At 41.3% G+C, this 10,369-nt stretch overlaps 1 pseudogene; it reads right to left on the bottom strand.

Moving 5' to 3' along the window:
- Positions 1-5,148: 5,148 nt before the first annotated feature.
- LOC100139048 (eukaryotic translation initiation factor 3 subunit E-like) lies at positions 5,149-6,950 on the bottom strand (annotated as a pseudogene).
- Between the last annotated feature and the right edge of the window lie 3,419 nt (positions 6,951-10,369).

Below are 10,369 nucleotides of genomic sequence, written 5' to 3'. Positions count from 1 at the left end.
ATAGGAGCCTGAGTTTATTTAGTCGAGAAATGAATATAATGTCTTGCTGTGCCAGCCTCTCAGTGTGGTTGAGAGGACAAAATGAGACAATTGACATGTAAATTGTGTAAACAATAAAGAGTTCAACACATTAGTTATCACTAAAGCAGACCATATGGACTTCCCCAGTGGTCCAGTGGAAGCTGTCCATGCTTCCACTGCAGGGGACAGAGATTTGATCTTGGTCAGGGAACTAAGATCCCAAACACCACACAGTGCGGCCATTAAAAGAAAACAATTAGGCTGCATGGCCTAAATACACCATTATTTAATCCTATAAGTGACCTTCGAACCCAGGCTACCTTATAGCTCTTCTAGAAAATATCAACTTAGTGTTGTGGACCACACTTGCTGGTCAAGTAAGTCACATGTGAGGGTTGCTATATTCTAGTCACTGTTCCAGGCCTGGGATACAGTGTTGAGTATAGAAGACAAGTAGGGTGGATATTCAACTAGACAAACTAATGGTCGTACTGATCACTAAGATACTGAAATATTTCCACAACAGTGGGTACATAGACATTTTCTTGAGTCCCGTAATTAACCTGCCCTGCTTATTTACTTCAACCCCTCCCTCTGGACTCCTGGGCCTCCTCAACAACTTAAAGGTCAAGGGGGCCCCCTGGACCCTGTTTCAAGACTTTGGTCAATGTCAATCTTGACTGATTAGTGCCATGTAACACTGGTTGTTAAACATTTGGAATAGCACTCTGGGAAAAGAGATTCCATTCTACTGAGAAGATACAGAGTAAACAGTGAATGAAACAATGCATAAGTCAATAGCAGATTGTGATAAGACTCTAAAGAAACAAGATGGTAGTTGGGCTGAAGCAGGGGTGGACCTCAGATAGCGAGATAAGGAAAGGCCTCCTTGCAGAAGTGACATTTTTTTGAGACAGGAATAGGGAAGAAGGAGTGAGAGCCACCCATGCAGAGATCTCGGGGAAGAGCACTGAAGAGAGAGGAAAGAGTATCGAAGGGAAAGGAACGAGTAGGAGCCAAAGCCCTGGGGCAGGAACGGGTTTGGCATGCACAAAGAGGAGAGAGAAGGCCCCTGCGACTGCATCACAATCAGTGTTGTCCAAAGTAGGCCAGTGCAACAGCATGTGAGCGTGGGCAGTCTCTGGCAACAATCTGGGTTTTATTCCAAGTGTGAGGAGCAGTCACTGGGTGATTTAAGAACACTGAAATGTGATGATCATATTTACAAATGCCTGGTTCTAAGAAACTCAGAAGACACTGTTTCCTATTGTCTGTTGACTACAACTGCAAAAGCTGAGGCTGACGAATGACCTGATAGACGCATACCTGGTAATGATAACAAATTCACCAGCCTAGAGTCTGGGACCAAAATGGGAGGGAAATCAGACACCCAGGAAACCTGCCTTGCAAGGTTGGAAAAACAGGAAATGACCAACCTATAGAAATCTTAATGGGAACATAATCTTCTTAGACACTTAAAAACCAGCCTTGGAGACCAAGCTACCAAATGTTTTCCTTTCTTTTTTAAAGTATAGTTGATTTACAATGTTGTGCTAATTATTACTGTACAGCAAATGATGGCCATCATTAAAAAGTCTACAAACAACAAACGCTGGAGACCGTGTGAAGAAAAGGGAACCCTCCTACACTGTTGGTGGGAATGCAAATTGGTGCAGCCACTATGGAAAACAATACGGTGGTTCCTCAGAAAACTAAAAATAGAATTACCAGTAAAGCAACTATCCTCCAATTAAAAATAAATTTAAAACAATAATAAAAGACAAACAAAAAAATTACCATATGACCCAGCAATCCCACTCCTGGGCATACATCCAAAAGAAACTCTAATTCCTATGTTCATAGCAGCACCATTCACAGTGTTCTCAAGACATGGAAACAACCTAGATGTCCACTGACAGATGAATAGACAACGAAGATGTGGTGTGTATGTACAATATTTTCCTTTCAATAGTCTGACTTCCACAACAATCAGGTAAAGTGGTTCAAGGAGAAGTTATCATTTCTTACCATTTTATAAATAAGAAGCACCAGATTCTGCAAAGAAAATTACAACTGTGCTCCACAGAGCCATTGGCAGGGGTTATTTCACTTATTTTACTTACTGAGAAATCAATCAAGAAGATTTACCTGATTTTACACACAATCATCACTGCTGGCTTAGACTAGAATACAGATGCCCTGATTCTCATTATAATATTCCTTATGACGTTGGGGAATAGGAGAATTTTGTAACGTGTTAGTCAACTGAAGAATGACCCAGCCAATTCCCCAAGTACTATTCAGCCCACAGATGTGATGACTATCTGGTCAGGCATTCAGACAACCTGTTTGCTTTATCGAGTGTAGAGAAGGCATACATGCATTCGGTTTGGCATATATACACTTCAGTTAATTTTCATTCTAAATTTTAGAGATGGCTAAAATCTGCCCAGAAAATTATCTGTGATTGAACTATCATCTAGTCAGAAAAAAAAAAGAGAAAAATCTAAGCTTTCTAAATATGACCCAGAAGATCACAGTAGTATGAGGGAAAGAGGGGTGGATGAGAAAGGAAGAAATGCTTCTTTGTTCCTAAGTAGCCTGTAACTGTGAGTCACTCAGTCATGTCCAACTCTTTGTGACTCCATGGACTGTAGCCTGCTGGGGTTCCTCTGTCCATGGAATTCTCTAGGCAAGAATACTGAAGTGGGTAGCCATTCCCTTCTCCACGTAGGGGATCTTCCTGACTCAGAGGCTGAACCGAGGGCTCCTGCATTGCAGGTTCTTCACTGTCTAAGCCACCCAGATAACTAGTGGGAAGCTGCGATACCCACAGTTATCCAAAAGGTACAGAATAATAGAGGTATACATCTTACGGTCATTATACACCACTACTGAATAAGAGAATGTCAGAAACATGAGAAAAATCTGTTGTCCACAGAATGGAATTTAATGTCAAGGTGGCCTTTCCCATACTTTTGCAATGAAGTTTTCCCTCTGGACCCTCCTCCTTGCTGCATAGTTCCAACTTCATCTCCATTCGGTTCTCTCCCCATAACACTCCTTCACCCACGTCCTTAGCTTACTTTGATATTTTCTCTCTTCCAATAGTCTGTAAAGTCCTCTGCAGGGACCATGTCTCCTTCTCTCCCTAATTCCATAGTGCCAAGCATGGTATATTTCATTGTAAGGACACAGTCCAGTTCAGTTCAGTTGCTCAGCTGTGTCCAACTCTTTGCGACCCCATATGAATTGCAGCACTCCAGGCCTCCCTGTCCATCACCAACTCCCAGAGTCTACTCAAACTCACGTCCATCGAGTCAGTGATGCCATCCAGCCGTCTCGTCCTCTGTCATCCCCTTCTCCTCCTGCCCCCAATCCCTCCCAGCATTAGGGTCTTTTCCAATGAGTCAACTCTTCACATGAGGTGGCCAAAGTACTGGAGTTTCAGCTTCAGCATCAGTCCTTCCAATGAACACCCAGGACTGATCTCCCTTAGAATGGACTGGTTGGATCTCCTTATTAAATAACACAAAACACAGCCATGACTTCCATTTATGGAATAACATGTACCAGGCATGTAAGTGTTTTACCTAGTTTATTTTTATCCTTTTAGCAATCCATGATGTCTTCAGTATCATTTTACAGAGGAGCAGATAGAAGCTTGAGGAACTTAAACAACTTGCCCAACATCACCTAATGAGTAAGGAGCAGCTCAATTCACTTTTTTTTTTTTGATACAAACTCTAGAGTAACCTACATACTAATCTTGGCTGCCTCTCTGTACTATTTCATTATAAAATTGAAAGGAAAGAGCTGGAATGATGAGACAGAGTCAGACAAGCAGCCACTTGCATTAAGGAAGCTGGACCAGTTGAGCGGCCAGCAGAGTCCACATTCTTACTGTGTACCTGGGTATTAGAGGGTGGGCAGGTATCTGTGGGAAGGAACTCATTTCAGACCTTAAGCTAGTTCCCATCCCCTTTTAATACCAGACAAACAAACTGAAAAGGAGCTGCCCCGTGCTCAGATGTACTGCATGCTAATCCTGTACTCCTTGGGAGAAGAGAAGCAGTAGGAAATGTTTTCTACAAGTCTTTTCCTGGCAGACAGAGAGCTGAGTCAGACAGTCGGCTGAAATTGTGAAAGGGTAGACAGGCAGCTTAACAGAGGGTGGTGCAGGTTTCTTGTTACTTAGCCTTTCCCAGGAGCTGGGGAGCAGGATGCTCGCACCACAGTGAGAGCGGATATTTAGAAAGAGTGGGAGGTGTCCTGGTGAAGGAGAAATATGCCAATTTGGAAATCCAAGGTCTTGAAGTTGTTGAAAAAGCTATTGAAATGACGACAGCGAATACAATGGGGTGTGGTTTAGTAGAAACGGGCACTAGCCTTGAACTTAGGAAATTGTACCTTTGAATTTCAGTGTTGGAACAAACTTTTTTGAAATGTTAATTAATATGAATTTGTTGCCAGAATTTTGCTTCATTCCTCATTTCTTCCCACATTCAATCAGCTAAGCATTCTCCATCATTGCTGTGGAGATGAAGTGACAGAAGAAAGCAGAAAAAGCAAAGGGAGTCGGTTGCTGGTTTGGAGTTTAGCAACCCACACGTTATGCCTCAGCTATAGATGCATGAAGTTTTGAAAGAATATATGATATGGTGATGATATAAATGATAAGAGAAAGTTTACCTTGAAGACAAAAGATGGGTTCCAAAGGCTAAAAACAAAAAGATAAAAGATACTTAGAAGACAGTTGGACAAAGAATGAGAAGAAATAGCCGGAGAGACCTTAAGAACAGCACTGAGTCAACATCCAAAAATGACCAGTGTCCATCTGAGCAGGACCATGTGTAACCAGGGCCCAGGAATAGAAGCTACAGCCTTCAGACATGAAGTCTCACATGCTGCCTGTACTGAGGGGCTATGCTGAGGTCCTTCCTTTGACAGAAGTTAGCATCTAGTACACTGATAATCAAGCACAAGTGAAAGCCACGGATACCCTGGCCCATAAGCTTGTGTGACCCCCATCCAGCATATCCTAGAATTGTCGAGTATTTTTTAAAATGAAACAATTGTATTCAAATTCTTCAAAATTTATACTCAGTATGTTGTTTTCAACATGTTTCATTTTATAAAATGGTTGCATTGTTTCACTTTTCTTTTATAGTTTTCTTTTATACTTTTTCTGTACAGTTCTTCAATAGAAGCCAGCGTCCTGAATTGCTCAGTTAGAAGCCCCTGTTTAAATTTCTTCCCAATATCCATGGCCAACCTCTGTCTTCTAAATGAAATACTTTTGGTCTTTTGAATCCCTGATAGGGTGAGACTGCATTGTTACCCATAACCACACGGCCTAGTTCAGAATCAATCTTAGCATCCAGTTTTGCATTTCTAATCAAATTTACAATCCACCTTTCAGTTTCTTCTGGAGTTACATTCAGTTTACCTGCCAACATGTTAATGGTGGTACACTGATGGATACAGTGTATTTTGAGACAAAAAATTCAAATATAAAGAGTTCGGCATTTTCAATGAAATCCTCAAGTCACCAAGAAGAAATCATTCACTAGCACTGACTCATATTTCCTCAGCTTTTTCTGAGCCCTACCAAAGTCAAAGTTAACATATAAATATTAAACAAACTCTGTAACTGGGTTTTTATATGTGTAGGATTCCTGTTGAATAATTTTGACCAGATCTTTTATTAAGAGTTCCTGCCAGCGTTTTTGAACATCTTTGTTTGCATGACTACTGGTAAAGAATCCACCTGCGATGCAGGAGACCTGGGTTCAATCCCTGGGTTGGGAAGATCCTCTGGAAAAGGGAAAGGCTACCCACTCCAGTATTCTGGCCTGGAGAATTTCATATGCTATACAGTCCACGGGGTCGCAAAGGGTCGGACACAACTGAGTGACTTTCACCTTCACTATGGTCAAAAAGCATAGAATATGTAGATACATTGTATAAAGCACGTTAAGATACTGTGGCTCACAAAGGAAGAGATCAATAATGCTATTATAATCTTTGGGGGTGATTGAAGAAAACAGAGACCAGTGAATGAGCTGTGTTTGCTACTGAAGAGACTGAAGTGGCAAACTCACAGAATTATTATCTATGATCTCTTTTAGCCACATAAGGTCTTACATGGCTGCATCCCAATTCTGCATGAAGACGTCGGAGGCCGGTTTCCCCCAGGGTGATCTCAAAGCATTTCTATCCATTGTGGGAACAAACACTCTAAAAAAGTAAAAATATTCTGCTGCTCCAGAGTAATTTCCACCTTTATATTGGAACTTTGCATACCAGCAGAGTGGATCTAAATATAGAATTGTCAAGTCTACATCAGCCTCCTGGGACACTTGTATACCAAAGAAATAGATACTTAGAGGGGTTGGTAGTTTAGAAGAAAAACTCTCCCAGTACATGGACTTACCGGGTGGGAATGAAGAAAGTCTCCAGGGATTTCTCCTGTAGCTGACAATCAAAAAAATAGTTTACCCTCTATTATTTTCAGAATAATGATCCCCAGTGACACCTGCATTCTAATCCCTATAATCTGTGGATATGTTGCTTTATATAGCAAAGGAGACTTTGCAGATGTAAGTGAGTTTAGAATTCTAAGACAGAAAGATAACCCTGGAATATCCTGGAGGATCCAATGTAATTATAAGGGTCCTTATAACAAGAAGGTAGGAGTGTCAGAGTCAGAAAGGGAGCTATGTCAATGGAAGGGGAAGTTGGAGTGATGTAGGACTGTGAACCAAAGAATATGGGTATTCTCTACAACCTGAAGGCAAAGAAATGCATGTTCTCCTAGAACCTCCAGAGGGAAGCATCTTGTTAATAACACAGAATCTTGAGCCTTTCTCTAGATCTACGAAATCAGATTATCTGAATTTGGGTCCAGACTTATCTAATTTTTAACACTATTCAGGCTATGCTATATAGTCAGTCTATACTAGCCCACGCACAGCAGGTTGAAAACCACTGGATCTAAACTGACAGATCAGTCTCTGAGACCACTATCACATTCAGAAATGTTAATGTCCTTTACCACATGAACACCAAGTGGTCACTCAGTTTTATAAAAACACTTAAAGGGATCATGATGTCATCACCTCTTGAATAATACAGCTTCCATTTATTGAATATATCCTAAGACAATCAATGTGCTAATATTTTATGCATTATCTCATTTAATCTTAGAGCAACCTTATAAAACAAGTATTGATGATATAAGTCGTGCATGCTAAGTTGCTCGAGTTGTGTCTGATTTTTTGCAACCCTATGGACTATAACCCACCAGGTTCCTCTGTCCATGGGGTTCTCCAGGCAAGAATACTGGAGTGGGTTACCGTGCCCTCCTCCAGGGGATCTTCCCAACACAGGATTGAACCCTCGTCTCTTGATTCTCCTGCATTGGCTGGTGGGTTCTTTACCACTAGCGCCACCTGGAAAGCCAAGACTAAAAATGATCTAGGAAAGTTAACTGTAACAACATGGAAAGGGCAAAAGAATGGTTAACATGTAACTGGAATTGCTGTTTTTGATGCAACTGGGGAGGAGGAGACAGGATCTCAAACCAGTTCGACTCATTCCTACCAAGGTACCGATGTGAGGCTTCCCTTCCATATCACCTCTCCTCACAGGTGTTCAGAAGGCCTCCTGTCATCTCAGCAACATCTTAGAATATATCCGGTAAAAAAAAAAAAAAAAGTTGTTTCCATACAGGGAAAGTAGAATAGAGCTGAGCAAAGTTTTGGTCCCAAAGAGCTGTAATTCTCAGAGGACACTGACCAGCACTTTGCTAGTGTTTCATTAGGAGGTCTTTACAAAACGTGAAGAGGACAGTATGGCATCGATGACTTATGACAGTGGTTCAAATGCCTAATGTGATCCTGTGATGTACATTAATGATCTGACTCTCACCTTGTGATAGATGATGTCTCCCTATCGATAGTTGATGGGCCTTAGTGCCAATTCCACAGCACCCCCTTCATTCCCTTGGGTACTGTGAGCCCCAGACAGGCTAGGCTTCACCAATCTCCTCTCTCAACACCATCTTGCTGCCACATCTTAACTTCTAGCCCATGGGATTTTTATTTGATATTAGGAGGCAGTGCTATGTGACTCCTACTCTATTTCCAAACCAACTGCTTCAGCATATACTTTGTATTCTACTTCCTTCCAGACATTCTGGCTTTTGCTTCTAAAAGCCAGACTCAAAATCCTTTTTCTCAAAGTACTTTCGCAGCCTTGAGTTTCTAAATTCTGATAGTATAAACTGGCAGTGGATGTATGAGGTTCAAGGGCATGTAGAAGAGGGGAAAAAAAGAGGGCTCTATATACAATGTTGCAATATACTATTCTCCTCCATAACCGTAATTCCCAGGGTCAAGTAGGCAATAAGTGAAGCCAGTAATTATACCCCTCTCTCTCTAAGGAGTGAGTTACCGTTTCCTTCTCCAAGGGATCTTCCTGACCCAGGGATCAAACCTGGGTCTCCCAAATGGAGGCAGACGCTTTAACCTCTGAGCCACCAGGGAAGCCCTCTCTCTCAAATGCCAAAGTCTAAATAACATCTAGTTATTCATTGGACATCTCTAACTAGTGAACTCAAGCCTAAATGCCGGCTAACTCTACCCATCGGTCCTAGATGGGTACGAGACAGTTAAAAGTTCCTCCTTTCCCAGGACAATCATTAAGATACCTGAAGATAATTACTCGGGCATCTGAGTCATCACTGAGCTAAGTTACCACCAAGTTCTTTCTACTCTTCTTTACACACATGGGGTTTCTTATTTTTTGTCATCCTGGACCTACTTTTGAATATGTACAATTACTTCATGTGTCCCTCTTGACTTGTGACTTTCCTAAATAAGTTGTGTCATCACAACTAGGGAAATCCAAAGTCAACTACAGAAATTCTCTGATCTTGTCCCCGACACCACATTCCTAAAGTGAAGGGTAAGTGTACCTTGCAGCATGTGTGCAGATTTCTACTTCATCTGTCTGCCAGATATTTATAAGCTCAGGGAAGACATGTGGGATTAATTTAGGGTGTGCCTCAACTTCTCCCTAGAGCCCAAAGAGCACTCACATGACCAGGGCATACAGAAGTTGATAAGCCCAGGAAAAAGCCTTGTGAATGCATAACACAGCAGTCGATTTAGTGATAAAGAGAATGTGAAGTCAGCACAGGGAAGCCCCTACTTCACAAACCTCAAGTGGAGAACAGCAAAAGATAAGGTGGGCCTGTTTGCAAAATAATACAGTGAAAGGGGCAGGAGTCTGTAGCTGATCTACCAAGAACTTTCTTTGGGACTTTGAACAATCATTTAACACTCTGGATTTTATTCTTCCCATATGTAAAATAATACAGTTAAACTAGAGTGGTTTCTAAAAATATTTGATTATGCACTTCGATCAGAAAACCATTTCTGCTGATGCATGTGAAATTATGTCTATTTTGTTTATTTATAAAGATGTCCATTTCATCATAGGGACCAGATGCAAAGGTAAGAAGTCAAGAGACATGTGGAGTAACAGACAAGTTTGGCCTTAGAGTGAAAAAATGAAGCAGGGCAAAGGTTACCAGAGTTTTGCAAAGAGAACACACTGGTCACAGGAAACACCCTCTTGCAACAACACAAATGATGACTCCACACATGGACATCACCAGATGGTCAATACCAAAATCAGACTGATTATATTCTTTGCAGCCAAAGATGGAGAAGCTCTATACAGTCAGCAAAAACAAGACCTGGAGCTGTGGCTCAGATCTTGGGCTCAAACAAGACTGTGGCTCAGATCATGGGCTCCTTATTGCCAAATTCAGACTTAGATTGAAGAAAGTAAGAAAAAGCACTGGGCCATTCAGGTATGACCTAAATCAAATCTCTTACAATTATACAGTGAAAGTGGAAAAAAAAAAAATCAAGGGATTATATCTGATAGAGAGTACCTGGATGGAGGTTCATAACACTGTACAGGAAGCGGTGATAGAAAAACATCCCCAAGAAAAAGAAATGCAAAAAGGCACAATGGTTGTCTGAGGAGGCCTTACAAATAGCTGTGAAAAGAAGAGAAGTTAAAGGCAAAGGAGAAAAGGAAAGATATACCCATCTGAATGCAGAGTTCCAAAGAATAGCAAGGAGAGATAAGAAAGCCTTCCTCAGTGGTCAGTGCAAAGACATAGAGGAAAACAATAGAATGGGAAAGACTAGAGATCTCTTCAAGAAAATTAGAGATACCAAGGGAACATTTCATGCAAAGATGGGCACAATAAAGGACAGAAATGGTATGGATGTAAGAGAAGCAGACGGTATTAAGAAGAGGTGGCAAG

The sequence above is a fragment of the Bos taurus genome, chromosome 7, assembly GCF_002263795.3.
Source record: "Bos taurus isolate L1 Dominette 01449 registration number 42190680 breed Hereford chromosome 7, ARS-UCD2.0, whole genome shotgun sequence".
In the NCBI taxonomy this organism is placed as follows: domain Eukaryota; kingdom Metazoa; phylum Chordata; class Mammalia; order Artiodactyla; family Bovidae; genus Bos; species Bos taurus.
Note: the sequence above shows the minus strand (reverse complement) of the source record. Positions and strands in the feature narration are given on the sequence as shown.